This window comes from Pocillopora damicornis, chromosome 7 (assembly GCF_964200805.1).
Source record: "Pocillopora damicornis chromosome 7, jaPocDami1.2, whole genome shotgun sequence".
Lineage (NCBI taxonomy): Eukaryota > Metazoa > Cnidaria > Anthozoa > Scleractinia > Pocilloporidae > Pocillopora > Pocillopora damicornis.
Genome location: NC_142676.1, coordinates 22,411,049 through 22,426,673, shown reverse-complemented (window position 1 = coordinate 22,426,673; position 15,625 = coordinate 22,411,049). Strand labels below are relative to the sequence as shown.

At 38.6% G+C, this 15,625-nt stretch overlaps 1 long non-coding RNA gene across 1 annotated transcript; it reads left to right on the top strand.

Moving 5' to 3' along the window:
• The first annotated feature begins 8,650 nt into the window (after nt 1-8,650).
• On the top strand, nt 8,651-11,584 carry LOC113672076 (uncharacterized). Its single transcript, XR_016188538.1, has 3 exons — nt 8,651-8,714; nt 9,052-9,174; nt 10,736-11,584. It is a non-coding gene; the product is annotated as an uncharacterized LOC113672076 (long non-coding RNA).
• The last annotated feature ends 4,041 nt before the right edge of the window (nt 11,585-15,625 follow it).

The window sequence follows — 15,625 nt, the reverse complement described above, 5'->3', positions numbered from 1 at the left end:
TGCAAGGGAAGAATCGTGGCATGCGCACTTATTTCCCTGCTGTGTCGTCGCAGCAGTCGAATGCTTGCGCATATGCAAACATTAGAATGATCGAGAATCTTTCTGGGAGGTCCAATATACATGTAATGCTTTCATGCCAAGCAACTTCACCAATCATTGAGTCACAGTGTTTTGAAAGCGTATAACTTTTAATAAGGCTCAAAACAAAGTAGTTAACGAGCAGAATATCTTAAATTTGATAAACTTTGTGCACGAGAAGTCTAAAACTTTCCTTTTCCCAACTTTTTCTTCGTCTCGCCGATTTCTAGGAATATTCAAATTTGTTTTGTAAAGTTTGGTTAAGGTGATTCCTCCGTTTTGCGCCGCGCATATCCTATTGCGCATGGAAATAACGTAATCAGGGGAATGAGCGCACGCCATTTCGAGAATACGGTATTGTTTTTCAATCCGTTTATTTTTGCATAATTTCGGTGTACAATTGATCCCATTTAAATTGGGGAAATTAAAAAAATTATATTCGAAGGGAAGAAAAGATAAAGCGTGCATGAAGCCCGTCACACGAGGATACAAATTATGACCTTGAAAGGAACGACTCCAGGAACGTTTTGAGTCGTTTGCTCGATTTTCCCACAACTTAGATATCAAATAATTTCATACACTCGAGACTTTCTACTTATCAAGTTTTTTTTCAATTCATTTTAAAAACTTCCGACTGCAGCTAATTGTACTCAAACCAAGTGCATCGCTCACGTGTAAATTGAAAAATATGAAAAATGAAAAAAAAAACGCTAACCTTACTTGGCCGACCCAACATTAAAGAGAATACCTTTTCACTATTCTATATTCTAACAGACAGGATGAAGTTGTGCTAAATTTTTTCCAAATCCACGATATTATGGTACTCTTCCGATCAAAAGATCTAATTTTTTAAAAAAAAAATCCCCACTTCTTAAGTTATGTAAGCCAAGTCTGCTAATTCGAAAACCTCTTAACCTTCGTCAATGCGTTGTAGAAGAGGACGAATATCGAAAACAGGTGCCGGGAGAAATTGTTAAATGGCAAAAGAATATTCAACTGCTAAACGGTCCACCCAGCCAGTATGAGAGTCCCAACAATTAGAGCTCTGAGACAGCAGAGGCGCTAAGATTGCGCAAGTCTGAGTCAGGGACTGGGACCGGTGATGAAGACTGAGGCGAATTTAAGGCTCGGCAGCTCAGGGACGCGAAAGAAATGGTTAGATTTGATTTCGAACAAACAAGTCTTCCTTTACTCTGAACAAACAGGTACAAAAAATTAAGGAATTGAAAAAGTGATTTATTTGCTAAAAAGTCTGCTTCTTCTCTGCAATAGTGGGTATCCATGAGCTCAATTAGTTAAAACATATGCAAATAAATGCTAAATATTGCTATCATTTGCAGAAAAAAAAATTGTTCGTGGTCAATGTTATCCTATCCTAGCAGCAAAATTATCCTCTCCTATTACAGCAAAATTAGACTTGTTTCGAATTGTTTTATTGCTCTCTGTTGACCTTTGTGACAGATGTAGAACACATGTTCAACATTTTCGTCTTGTACTACAGATTATGTCGGTAATCTATGACGTACAAACTAACAAGTGGCGTGAAATTCACAATACCACTGAAGGCTTAACTGGATCATCTGGTCTCACGTAATCATAATTCCTGGCTTTAGTAAAACACGGACTGGTCGGAACACCCATGCGAGCGCAGCTCGTTGAAGATGCGAGTATCGCCTAGGCCTGTCCCGATTATGCTTGTAAAATGCAGGAAAGTTGCTCACTAGAAAGCAAAAATTGCGGAAACCTTGCCAAAAATCCAGAAAGTTTGTACCTGTTTTTTAAAAGTTGCCACCAAAATTTCTTGATCTTCTATGTAAACGTAGATTAAAAATTTTATTTTTCGTTATTCACAATAATTGCTAACATTGGTCTTGAAAAAAAGCTTGAAACTTAGCTTTAAAGAGTTTTTCGCAAATATTGGTGAAATTTAAGGATTCTTAAGTCTAATGGGATAAAACACATGGTTTATTTGGCGTCCTGCCGAACGTCATCTTAGCCAATTATCCGCTTTAGTAATAGGCAAAGATCGCTATAGATCTGCGAAACTTTGTCAAGTGACAGATTATATATTAGTTTTTCATGAAATTGTTTACACGCTTGATATGTGCTCTTAACCCATATTTTTCTCAAAAATTGCTCGAAGTTACTGGCATCTCCACTAAATTTGAATCAACAATTACATTGTGATATCGTCATGAACTGTCTTCCTCCATTATCAGATAATGAAAAAAACAATTGTTTTAATGATGTACACACTCGCACACGAAGTTTCAAAACGAAGATATAGCGCACAAGATTTAGATTTGAGCGCTCGATCATTTCTTGCGATCAGCAAGCTGTGACCGATCCGTGAAAACCCAAACGGTACATGCGCAAAATGGATTTCCAAATCTGGTCACCATCCACTGATAATCTTGTGAAAAGCTGACGCACATGGCAAATCCAGGCCCCGTCTTGATGCAGAGGACACAGGACGCGTCACAATAGAGCACCGCCTCATTAACCCATTGTTTACCTCGTTCTTTCGTCTTTTTGTTTTCTACTGGTTTATGTTAATTGTGTCTACTATATTAAGAAAAAGCCTGAATCCATAAGATGTCAACATTGATGGTTAGTTTAAGTTTTCGCAGGAGAATTTTTAGCACATTTTTCAAATGAATGTCGAATAAGCCCAGGATTGCTTCCGTCTTCGGTGTTAAAAACCAATCGCAGCTTGCTCACTCTCGTTATTCACACGTGCCTGGAAACGTGAGGGAAAAAATTTTGCAGAACAAAATTACTTTGTAAGGATGACTAGCTCAGTCTGTTGGTACCACAACGTTCTGTCTGGACAACGTTTGAAAAGTAAATCTCACTCGTCCATGAAAGACTCATGCATGCATGAAAAGTTTCGCTTGAGTTGCATGGGTTGGAGTTTCCTGACTAACTTTAGAGAGACGTCTTCAACGAACATTCTCTAAGATTGTAATGTTTAAATATGTTGCGTAACAAATGTTTTGCTTTGTGATTACACATAGATGCTTCTGTACTTTTTGAACGTTGCTTAACACTAAAATGAAACTTGTAAGCTGTAAATATTTTAGCTTATTTAACTCAATTGGAGCTTTTCCTGGTATGATTGTTTTTCACGATTATTTTGGTAATGGTTTATTTCATCGTTCATTGACGTTATTGTGATTTAAAAGTATAGAAGTGAAATGAAAAACAAAACAACTTTGTAACCAGTAAACTCATGCAACAAAAATCTCATTTATTTTGGATATTTTCGATTCCTCAGTAATGCAATTTTACCATAGTCAAACTGCAAAGTCCAGGGTACCTGTAAAGTGGCAGAGATAAAAGTGGCTAAGCAGTTTTTTTTTAGTAAAGTCACAGAGTGTTCAAGTCCCGCTTGTGAAAAGCTATACGCCACGTTGAGTTCTCTTTGGCTTCCATAACTTTTAAGGGTCTACTCTGATTTGGGATGTCCTGAGTTTGTGGGTCTACACCATTTGAAGACGTCACCATTTCTGCCGTGTTAGCTTGCTGTACCTCCCATATAAGAGTGTTGTACAGAATTCTTGCCATCTGCTTGGATGGCTGCTCGGTAATAGATGGACTTCTTTTGCGTATTCTTGTCATTTTGTTATCTAATCGTTCTCCGGACGAAAACTTCATTTATAAATTGCCAGGTTATAGATTTTTCTTGTGCTCTGTACGCTCGAAGGACTTGAAATTTGATTACCGAGAGCTTGTGTAAGCTGTTTCAAAGTTCCCGATGGAAGTTGTGAGATCTCTACTAACTACGGGCCACTGGTTTTCGGTTTTTATATCTGAATATTCTTCATTAAGCCCGGCCTAGTCGCGGCTCAAAGACATATTGTTGTCCACTTCCTTTCTTCTCTTCTTTGTCTTTACTTTAAAACAAAAGTTTGGACTTTAGACGTAAACAACTTTGCCGCCTGCATTAAGATCACTTTAAAAGGGCTAGCAAAGGACAATTTTCTCCCAGCTTGGAGATGTGAAGAAGCGAGAAAAAGAACCAGTATTTCTTTTACAAGAATGAAACTCTTACGGCCACTGAAATAAACATTGATTCAGTTTGGTACACAAGATGCCACTACAGATAACAAAGGGGTTAGTGAAAAAAACACGGATCACGCACGTGACATTTGCTGGTCATCTACTCTTGGGAAACCCATTGGAAAGATCTAGAGTGACGTGTACTACAATTACCCTCGCAAGACTTTCTTCTGCCTCACCCTGTTATTTTTTTCCGCATTTGCTCTACCGGGAGAAAATGATTTGTAATTACAGTTACCGTGGCATTTAAAGGCTGTCGGAGATTTGTCCCGGTTTTCGTTCGCTAAAGTGACAAGAGGTTTTATTACTTAATTTTCGAAATGGGATGCGATGCTATGGCACTTAATGTTGCTTTCAACCTTCCAAAATCATATATGTTTCAATAGGGAGAATACGTATTTACGAAAGCCCCTGTTTTCTGATTGGTTACGACATTAATTCCATTACACGCAACAAAACATAATATTCCATTGTAAACAAAAATTAAGACACGAAAACCTATGCGTCGTGAAATTTCACTTTACGCCTCAAATTAAAAAAAAAATTGCAAACTCCCCCAGTCTGTGGATGCATTGCCACAAAGGCTTGAAATTAAATGTCACCGAGAAAAGCCCTCAAAATGCATCAGGCACCGAGTTTAACCTTATTTTGCGTGGCACTTGTTTACTTCGATAAACAACGGGTGACGTGCGTCAGTTGCAACGTATAAAGCTTATTTTGGATTAAAGGAAAAGCTATCGAACATCAACTCTGCACGATATCATCGCGCTCAAACTGGTAGAACTAGCAGTTCTCATTGTGGTCCACACGCACGTACCAAACGCACGTTCACGACTATATACAAAAAAAAAAGGCAGCTTGAACTCTCTTGTTTAAAACAATTCATTACTGCACAGTGAGACGATTTATTTTAAGTCCGATACAGAATTCGAAGTAAGACATAGAGTTATGGATTCCTGAGGTAGAACAAGCGAAATCGAGGTAATATTGTGATGATTTCATAGCAATTATTTGCGCATGCGTAGAGATGTGGTTTTTGTCAGTGTGATCCCTTTTCTCTGGCGATTTTTCTCTCCAAAATAATACGCGTTTGATTAAAACAAATTTGCTAATAGAGATAAGAACTAATGAGTTAACCGGTTTTCATTAAATTCCTCTCTTTTCTTATATTTCTTTTGGAAAGGAGTTCGTTTCAGTGGTAATAACTACGCGCGGAATGATGGCAGCTGTCTTGTTATTCAGTGGGAGGATAAGCAGCCTGTTCCTGGCGTTCTGCAAGTAAAACGGTGCGAAATATAGGCGAGATAGACATAAGTTAATAGGTGAGGGCAGAGCCAAAAACGAGTAGATTTGTGTCAGGTCGCGACTGGACCCAAGCCTCCCTGGTTTCTTTCACTGTTCTACCACTATCGCGTCGTGTGCAATCGTATTTCGTTTGACTTACTCAACGTCTGAAACAAGCTAGAGGATAACCAATTGAAGAGAGAAACTAAACTACCCTTCCACCAAGGGGCTGTAAGTAGGACTCAAAACCCTGGGGTCAAAACCGAATCAAAATGTTATAGCTTTAAATTAACTGACTAACAAAAAGAATGCTAAATTAAATAGTGTAAGGCAGGGGGACAAATGAAAAGTTTTTTTAAATTTATCAATCCTTAAAAAATTAACAAGAGAAATTTTTTCCGGTATAAATTGAAAGCAGAAGACTCTGCGAGTTTTTGGTATGATTTATTCCTCAAAACCTCGAAAATTTCGCAATTTTCCTTTTTTGTTTTCGTTTTCTCGTCTGATTTTTTGTTTGTTCGTTTTTTGTATGCTTCCTTCTTGGTCTTTTGTGGTTTGCTTTGTTTTTTTTTTTTTTGCAGGAGAAAAATTCTTATGCTCTTGACTTCAAAGGCCAGGGACTGTTAACACTCCATGGAAAGTGACCGTAAAATCTTTGAATAAACGAGGTAACCTGTAAGAGAACCTGTGGTGCTCCATCGGTGAAGGGGGTGGGGGGGGGGGGGGAGGAATGGGGGTTATTACAAGATAATTTGGAAAGCGGCTGTTGGAATGAAAGAAACACTCAGTTTTCTACAGTTCCTCCTTTATACAATGATAGAGAGGACTGTTTCCCTCTCTGTTTTCCCTGAAACCTCGTCCAAAATCCTCCCACTTCCTCCACCCCACCCCTAGGCGGTAATAACGATTGTTCCCTTACAGTATAAATTTAGTCTCATGCGCATTGGATCCATAAATTTTATTTAACCATATTGATTACATCTCTACTTTAAACGTTGAGAGTGAAAAGTGACTTTTTGAAATGTTACTCGATGTCTTTGTTTCTGTTATGTTCATTTTTCACATTTTCTTTTGTTCCTTTTCATTCTCAGTATTTCTTCAAGTGAAGTCACATTTTATGCAATTCTCTATCTCCTGGAAGTGATTACACGCAAATTCTCCATGCAGTATCTATGCACCATCCATGAAGCAGGTGACGAGAAAATAAATACTTATCAGGAAAGGGGTGTACTGTTACCTCAGTGTCATACAAATTCTCTCCACTGATTTGCAAGGAAGTGTATAGCAATTATCAGAGAGAGTTACGAATTTGATCTCGGGATCCGAAGAAAAGGGTCAAATAACCGTTGGTAGCCTCTTATGAATTGTTATCTTCCATCGTTGTTTTGATGTTCCAGGCAAATCCGATTTTGTTCTCCTTAAGCCCGGACGGCACTTAATTTTTCTCACCGCCTTATCGTCTGAGCGTGAAGACGGTGCCGCTTTAAAGCTTGTCGCGGACGTTTTAGCATCGCTGCTATCTCGCAAACTTTTGGCCAATTCTTGCAAACTCAAATTTGTACGTTTGGTAAACAATGGTTCCTTTATCGAAGGTGTGGGGGGATGCATTGTTGATTCCATTTTAAAAGCTGTTGTTGATTGTTGTCTCTGTGAGTGTAGTGTAGGGTTGTAAATACTCGGTAGCGACTCACACCTCGTCAGACCGTTAAACGAGAAAAACTTGCGCCGCTCGGCGAGTTCGTGTTCCATTCTCTGGTAGGTCCTAAGTGAATTTGGCTTGTCATCGTCTATCGGAGTTTCCAACTCTTTTCACAGCTTTGCTTCTTGGAGGTAGATCGAGAACAGTTCTTTCTTTGTCTGAAACGAAGTTTCTGAAGGCATTTGTGTCGTTCTCGAGGGAGCATTACCAGCCTCCACGAAAATGCTAGGAATCATCGCCGGAGCTAAATCATTTCTTGTTGAACACTTGCTAAAAACGAGCGAGTAGTTACGAACCCTCCATATCTGTGTTACCACTAGGTCAATATCATTGGTATATTGCAGTCGATACGTGTTTCATTATTTAAGTAAACAACATTTACACATGTACCACGTGTTCAATTAAGTTCTCTTACAGGCTGAAAAATAATTGTTTGGAGTCTTAATCCTCAAGAGCATCTATTGTTAAAAACACATTAAATCATCTGCAATAAGTGATGGTACATTACGGACTTCATTCGATCCAGACAAAGAAAGCTATTGCGGTATAGCTATGCCAACGAGTTTTTTAAATGTCTTTGTACGGAAACCTTGCGAAGTAAGGGCGGCGAACGATGTCTTCGAGCGATTCTTTGACCGCCTACTTTTAGCATAACCAGGGGGTACTGGAATGGAACTGCATTTTTACCAATCTCTTGCCCGCTCCTTCGGTTATTGAACGAAATAAACAAGCTTTTAAGCTAATGAGTTGTTCGTTAGTGTTTTAGGGCATCTCTTTGTTTATTTTAGTAGAAACGGGGTTGATTATAGCTATTAGAATCCAAACGATAATGGTTTTGAGTAACGGTGGCACTTAGTAGTTTTCAGAGAACTGTTTGACCCAATATTAGGCATAATTATTTCACGGTACTGTTAAGCCTTTTTTATCCGCGTTTTACAAAATTATTTCTAATTTGAATGTATTTGCGAGAATTCAGTCTAATTAGTCAGAAAAAAGTTTTAGAGATAACTACAAAACAAGAAGGTTACAAGGTCGGCCTGGGATCATGGGAGGCTATGACACGATTTTCACCAAAAAGTCTAACATTTTCATAATACACATGCCATCAGTACAAAGCTCTTTTTTTGACAACATAGCTGACAACTAAGTGAAATCTTAGCCAGAAGTAAAGATGAAGGGATAAAGATTTTGCAAACAAACCAATCAGGGCGCCGTTTAATTGAATGTTGTAAAACCAAAACCAATGGAAGTCACAACAGCCAATCAGAAGAAAGGAAAATATAAACAGCTGAAAGCCTTCAACCGCGGGAAAGTGCTAGTTACCAGTCGCGATGGGTTTCAGTTTTGAATCTGATTGGTTGATAAAGTGAAGCGAGTTTTCTGGACCAATTTTATATAGCGAAGAAAAGCAAAACCAAATTAATCTTGGATTACTTTTGACACTGAAAATCTGTGTAAAAAATAGTGTCAAATAACTTAAGGTTAATCATCTTGATTTTTCGACTTGTTTTGTATTTTTTTCGAAAGGAAGGAGTGAAAGTAAGTGCGTGTTTTGTCAACTGCCTTCGATGCCCATAATGGAGAAGATCAGGTAACGCGCAAAGTGATGACTTCGTGAGCTATGCAATGCCAAAGCTCTCGAATGTGAGGGAAGTAGAAATAGTCTTCTGCTTAATTAAAGGAGAAGTAAACATAGTTTTTATATTCACCACTAAAAAGTGTGACATCGAACGCGTTTTGAGACTACGAAAAATTTACCACAATTCCAAAATTATTATAACACGAGCTAGAAAAGTAGCCCACACCACTTAAACAAGTCTCAATCCACCCTTTTTTTTATCTTTTATAGAGAATTTTTGAATAATAAGTAGCCAGAGAAACGTATCCTTAAAGTACTCAAATTGTCGTCTTGATTTCGGCTGTTGTAGCGCGTGTGACCTGCTAACAGAGTTGTTTTCAAAATGGTGGCCTACCAGGTCGGTTCATCAGCACGTTTGAAGACAATTATTGAAAAGACGATTTCTCTCGGGAATCTCAAAACGTGATGATAAGTAAGTTTTTTTTGCTTTTTAGCAGCAGATATGAAACCACATGGTCTCTCGGGCATACTTCTTCCATTTTTGTGGTTCTAAGATTGCTGTTCTTAAATTGTGGTCCTCAGTGCCTGTGGATCTAATATTATTTGCTTTTCTCAAAATGTTGATATTCGAGTTAAATAATTTTAAAAAAAGCGAGAATTTTGGGCCCTCGTTTATTACTGGTATAATTTCCCATTCCTCATTCCTCAGTCCTCATTCCTCTTCTTACATTTCCTATTCCCCACTACCCATTCTCAATTTACCATTCCCCATTCCCCATTCCCCACTCCCCATTCTCCGTTCTCCACTCTCCATTCCCCACTCCCCATTCTCCATTCTCCAGTCTCCATTCCTCTTTTTCCCCACTCCTCGTTATCCATTACCCAGTCCCCAATCCTCATTCACGCTTTTAGTATCATCCCGTTTAAACTTGGGATTAGTCTCCCGTGGCGAAACTTTGAAAATCCGAAATGAAGTTCTAACTTTTGTGTTAATTGAGTGAGGATGATTCGTGGCTTGGCTCGAATTATATATCGAAAAGGGGAAAAAATCGTAAATGCACGTTCTCTATAACGTGGGCTGGCTGAATGTACGAATCAAATCACTGTTGTACGTCATGCTGCTAACCACATGGAAGCTATATTCATTACCTGTTGTTCTTTACATCGGGCGGCTTGTTCGTCTTGTCGCTCACTGTTTGTATAGGTAATAACATGATTTCGAGTGCAGTTTGATTTCAATTCGCACGAGTAATTGTTTTTCCAAGACAACACGTAGGGCGAGTGCAATTTGTAGTCTTGAAACAAGTGCTTATTTATACCAAATTGCTCGAGAAATCGTGTTGTTAACCAAAACCCACGTGCAGGAAACCACTTTAAAACTCGCTCGCCGTCAGGATCAGACACTGCGAGCTACATACGTCGTGATGTGTCTGGATATTCCCGAACATTTTAAAGATGCAAAGATAGCACTTACCCTTCATCAAGTAAAAAGTTAATTTAAAAATGATGAATCGAAAACCTTTCAATGGATGGGTTGATATTTGATGTTTACTTTTAAAGAGAGACAAAATGCTTTTTGATGAAAAGGGGGGGGAGGGAAGGGTCAATTTTTGTCACACCTCAACTGACAACCCAACTGTCATGATGACATTCACGTTTTACTAAAAGTGACATTTGGTCCGTTTAGCGGTGAATAATTCATGTCGTGTAGATTTTTTTGGATTCGCATTTTTCTCCACCTGAAATGAAAGGTTTGTACGTAATAACATTAAAAATAAAAGCTCTCCCTCATAGGATGGGGGCGAAGGAGAGAGGAGTGTGGGGTCAACTTAGAGCCTCCCTTCCCCCCCCCCCCCACGCCTCCGAGCTTCGCTCCTCAAATGAGAAGGATCAAATCTTTCATGGACAAAAATAACGCATTCACCCCCCCCCCCCCCCCCCAGCTAACGAGCTTGCTGATATTTTTGCTTTCATATCATTAAACAGGGAAAAACCGCAAATATCCTAATCCATTTTGCATTTCGGATGTTCAGGTATTGTAGCTTGGTAGGAATTCTCTCCCTCGCCACGCTTCAGTTCGATAGGAAGAGATCGCTGAAACATAGATCCAAACATGAAAAGCCACTTGCCACCTCATGTTGAAGTCACTCATTGGCTACGGCTTACTGCGAATGACAAGTTGGAAAACTTTAGACGAAAATTTTCAATAGACACAAATGGTGTCATGGCTCCCTTAAAAAGTGAAACACTCCGTGGAAAGCTGTTTTCGTGATTTCAAAGAATTTAACGTGACTTTCTGTCGAAAGGAAGCGAGGCCAAACGTCTTCGGAAGATTTCAAATCCTCACTTCTCCTAAGTTTACTCAGTGATTGAGTAAATTCAATAGAAGAAAAGCGGCATGTAAGAAATGTACTTGAAGATTACACCGAAGAAAAGTTCAAACCCTCGTAGAGCAGCCGAAAGTTTCTATTTTGTAATTAATTGAGAGAAAACTTAACATACTTATGAAGACATCTTAACTGGAAAAGTACATCGAACAACAGATTTATGATAATAAATAACGTCAAATTAAAGGTATGTCATACCATCTGCTGAGCCGCATGATATTCTCATTATGAATACATTATCCACATTGAAGGATTATTGACTGTAATCTCGTAAATCTTTTTTTATTCCGATGTTACTCCCAGTTTTCGAATCCACAAGCCGTGATCGTTTACACACGGCTATAGATTGTGCAACCTTTTTCAGGTGGTGACAATGATTTAGAAAAGCTGAATACTTTATAAATATCGCACAATTACTTAACGTGCAACTTACTAAACGTTTCAAAATTAATTGGATTTAAAGTTCAAATTGAAATACATCCTCTTTCTTTAACATGGTCAAAAGATTGCACGCTTCAATAATTAAGAATACCATTCTTTACTCCGTTTCAGTAATATACATCGACGGTTATTCAATAGAATTAACTATCTCCCGCAACACCTCTGAAGGAAAACAAAGCATCTTAATTCAAGCTTTGATTGATTGTCTTTTTATCTTGTAAGCCAGTCCTCTCAATTTTGAGACCTTGTTATGCTACGTTGAAAACTTAAACGTGCAATACTTGATTTTCAGATACAAGAGGTAGTCTCTGGTTTTGCGTAATGCTATAAATACTTCTTCGAAGGAGAACGAAAAGCGATCTCTCTGCCTCTAAGACATATGATATCGAAATACTGCAAGTTCTTAGTCGAGTCATTATATTATTTACTAAGATGACTAACAAAGATGTTATGTAGAAATGCCAGGTTTGCCGTAACTAACTGGTTAGGATGAACTTGTTCTTCATGACTTTTTGGTGGCGTTACGTTTGCGCAGAATTCTTGGCTGTCAGAAATCTACCTGCAGAATTTCGGTGGTGCTGAGTTCAAGTTCTGAATATTTCGTATCCAAACCATTTGCTTCTCAAACTGAAGCTCGCCATGAAGCGACCGCAAATGAAGAAGTCATCCACGAAACTTTTGCGAGCGAATATTGTTTTCATAAGCCATGCCATGATAAACAAATGATTTGTGTTTACTCTTTTAATGGTGGTAAGTTGCAACTGTCAGTGACACGCTCATACTCTCTGATTCCTCGGCAATTCGCCGTTTACTGTGCCTCGTATGCATTTTTTTCTTCCATTGCTCTTTCTCCATGTTCGTTGTAGCGTTCAGGTGGTTATTGTCTTTTAAGCCTACTGACGGCTTAACACATTGAGTCACGCGCATCTTGGCATTCGCATCATCGGACGAGAAGCAGTGTGGCGAAGGTCTTTTAGGCCGATTTGTTTTTGATTTGTTTCTACGTTTCCTTTTCTTCTCGCTCGATAACGGGTCGCTTGTAGCAACTAACTGAACTTTTCCACCATTTATCTGCGGTAATTTAGTAGAAACGTCCTTGTTTTTCTGCGAGTTTCGGAGTATTTCTGTCATACTTAGAGGGAGTTGACTGGAGGGGCTTAATTCAGGTAGACGAAGAGATTCTTCAACCAGTTCTTCGAAAGTTTTCTCAGCTTTCGTTTTAGTATTCTGTTTGATGTCCATCGTCGACAGCCCAGGTCTTGTGTGCTCTGAATTTAAGCTCATGATGTACTCTTGTTCTTTGCCAAGCGTTGAATGTGCACCGACGCTGCTCTCTGAAGCGTAAAACTTGGTGGGGCGGTATATATGCAATGTAACTTGTCCCCAAAATGTTTGCACGGTAGAGCGAAATCAAATTGTCAATCTTGACAAATAGATCGCAGTTTTGTGGCACAGAGAACGCTGTTTATCAGCCCATAAAATAAATCTGGTCGTCTTCTAAGCGACGATTGGAGTGATAGTTTTTACAATGGCTGAGACGCGCTAGGATAGTTTCCTCTCTAAAGTGAGCTTACGAGCCGAAACCAAACACCACAAAGAATTTTATGAATTACAATTATTCAGTATTATGATAGTCAACATCTCTTGCCTCTGACCTCTACATGACCTGTATTTTTAGTGTTGTTTGGGCTTCGGCCGATAGGAGCGTTAATGAGATCGAAATGTTGTACTAAAAGATCACAAAAACTCTAAGCTCAAATCATGTTCTTCGTATAACACAAAATTTGCGCTCAGTGGGTGACAGAACGGCCTGTTTTAATTGGGTGCAAATCGCATTTTTTGTGTGAAAATTACCCACCAAGAGCGCAAATACAATGACGTTTAGTCTAATGCATTTCCTTATCTAGAATAAACAAAATGTCGTTTGAATGCTGTATGTTTGTTTGCGCCTGTCTAACCTTTTACACGGAGCACATTCACGTTAGAATCGATCACGTAATTTCTTCGTTCTACAACACTTGGAAAATATCACTTTGTTACGAAGAAAAAAACTATGGCAATCTGGTGGAAGAATTATTTCAAATACTGGATCGTTAGTTTTTAATTGTTTTTATATCTTGTTGACTCTTATCCGCCTGATTGAAGAGGTCTCGGAAACTTGACAGTATTACTTTCATGCACCATATACAAAAGCTTTCAGTCGTGACTACATTGAAATACATCAAACAAGAAAATGTTTGCTCTCAAAATTGAAAAATAACCCGGCAGGGGGTTGCAGTATTGAATAGCAAATAAGAAACTAGAGGAAGGAAACTATTTATTCCTTTTTGTGCAATATTGATTTTTGAAATGCAAATTTACTCGTAATGTACCCGCCTTCATGGCATGTATTAGTTCCGAGTGGAAGAAGTCTAACAGTTATAAAATTTCTCCTTGTACCACTTAACTTTTAAGTCCAAAATAAATTGTCTATATTTAGCGTCATGAATACGTCCGAATGATGACTGAAGTCGGCTTGTCACATTTCACAGCTATCTTTCAGTTGATAATAAAATATTTATTGGAAGAAATATTTTGTTTCCGTGCACAGGTTTACTTTTTAAATTTTTATTAGCTTTAGTTTCCAGTTCTATGGAGGACTGTAGTTTTTTCAAAGCGTGCAAATTTTGCTGCGCTTTTAATCTTCCAGAACAACCCTTTTTCAAACTATTTTCATCACCTTCTTCGATTCACTCTAAAAATTTGTTTAATCCCAGACTTACGGTCTTGTCTCAAATGTTTTTCGATGCCGTGGTGCTTTTAACTCGAGACCGTTTGTAGCGGGGTAATTCTAGACAACACAAACACCAACGGCCACCAGTGCATTAGAGTATTTTCTACATTTTTGTTTCTTCTCTCAGTGGCACAATAAGGCTAGAAATTAAAATTCTTATCATTTCATTTCTCTTGCTAATATCTTGGTACTAAAGAAGTATTAAACCAGCTGTCATCGCCGTTGCTTTCTGCCCACTCTCCACGCATTGCACGCCTGCGTGCAGGATTTCCACGCGATGAGACTGTGCGTGTGTATTGCTTTCAAATGGCTTACTTAACAAAAAAATAAAAGGATCCAGTATGTCATTTTCACTTTTCATAGAGCTTTTGAATTCTCTTTGGTTCCGTATCCACTTGCAGCGGCCCTTAAAGGCCCTGAAGACAACAGCTAGCAACAGTAACTTTAGGAGGGAAAAGCAGTCACCTTTGCCAAGTGGTAATCTCATTGACCTCGATCGTAGAAAACAGTTGACACGATTATATTATATAGGAGTGCGTTGAAGAGAGAAAACTTAATGAAGCGAAATACGATCACAGAGAAGCTGATCCCAGAGAAAGAGAGAAACAGATTGTTTTATGGGCATCTGTCCAGCTTTCTTGCCCATGCTCTTATACTAGTCTAAATGTGTTCGTTTGGTTATTTAGCTTGAGGAAAGTGGCTCTTGCGATGTAACTGAGACCAGAATGTAGCGGAGTTGTCCTTCTTGGCCACAATTATTATGTTGATAGGCAACTACTAGCTTCTGTTACCCAGATAAGATGGTTGTGTCTTTAACGATAGCTGATGATAGTTCTACCCTCCGGCAACTAGCTACGCAGCCAATGGCTGAAAAACCTGAGGACATGTCAATTATCACCATATGTTGTAACGAATGTAAAATCCAAAGAAAATGATTTAACAGAGACTCGGCGTAAATTTTGTCATCCCTTTGCCTCAGTCTGACGAAAGTTTCTTGATATTATTTTTTTTTTTCCTTGAAAAAAAAAATAATGATAGACGCTTAAAGCAATCTTGCGTTATTTATGTTACTGATTTAGATTAATGAGACCGTCGTCTGCTACTATATTTGAATACTTATGTCTGGTTTTGACCGGAGCTAAGGATCAAGTACTTTAGAGAACTTTCTCTTTTCTCCAGAGGAAAGTGTAAACTATATGCCTAAATTAACATCTGTCACCACTAAACAGGATACTGCCCAGTCATTGCAAGAGCGCTATCTCTTTAAAACTACCGCTGCCTAAAACTGCGACAAGCGTTAATCCCAAAATCCAAAATCACAA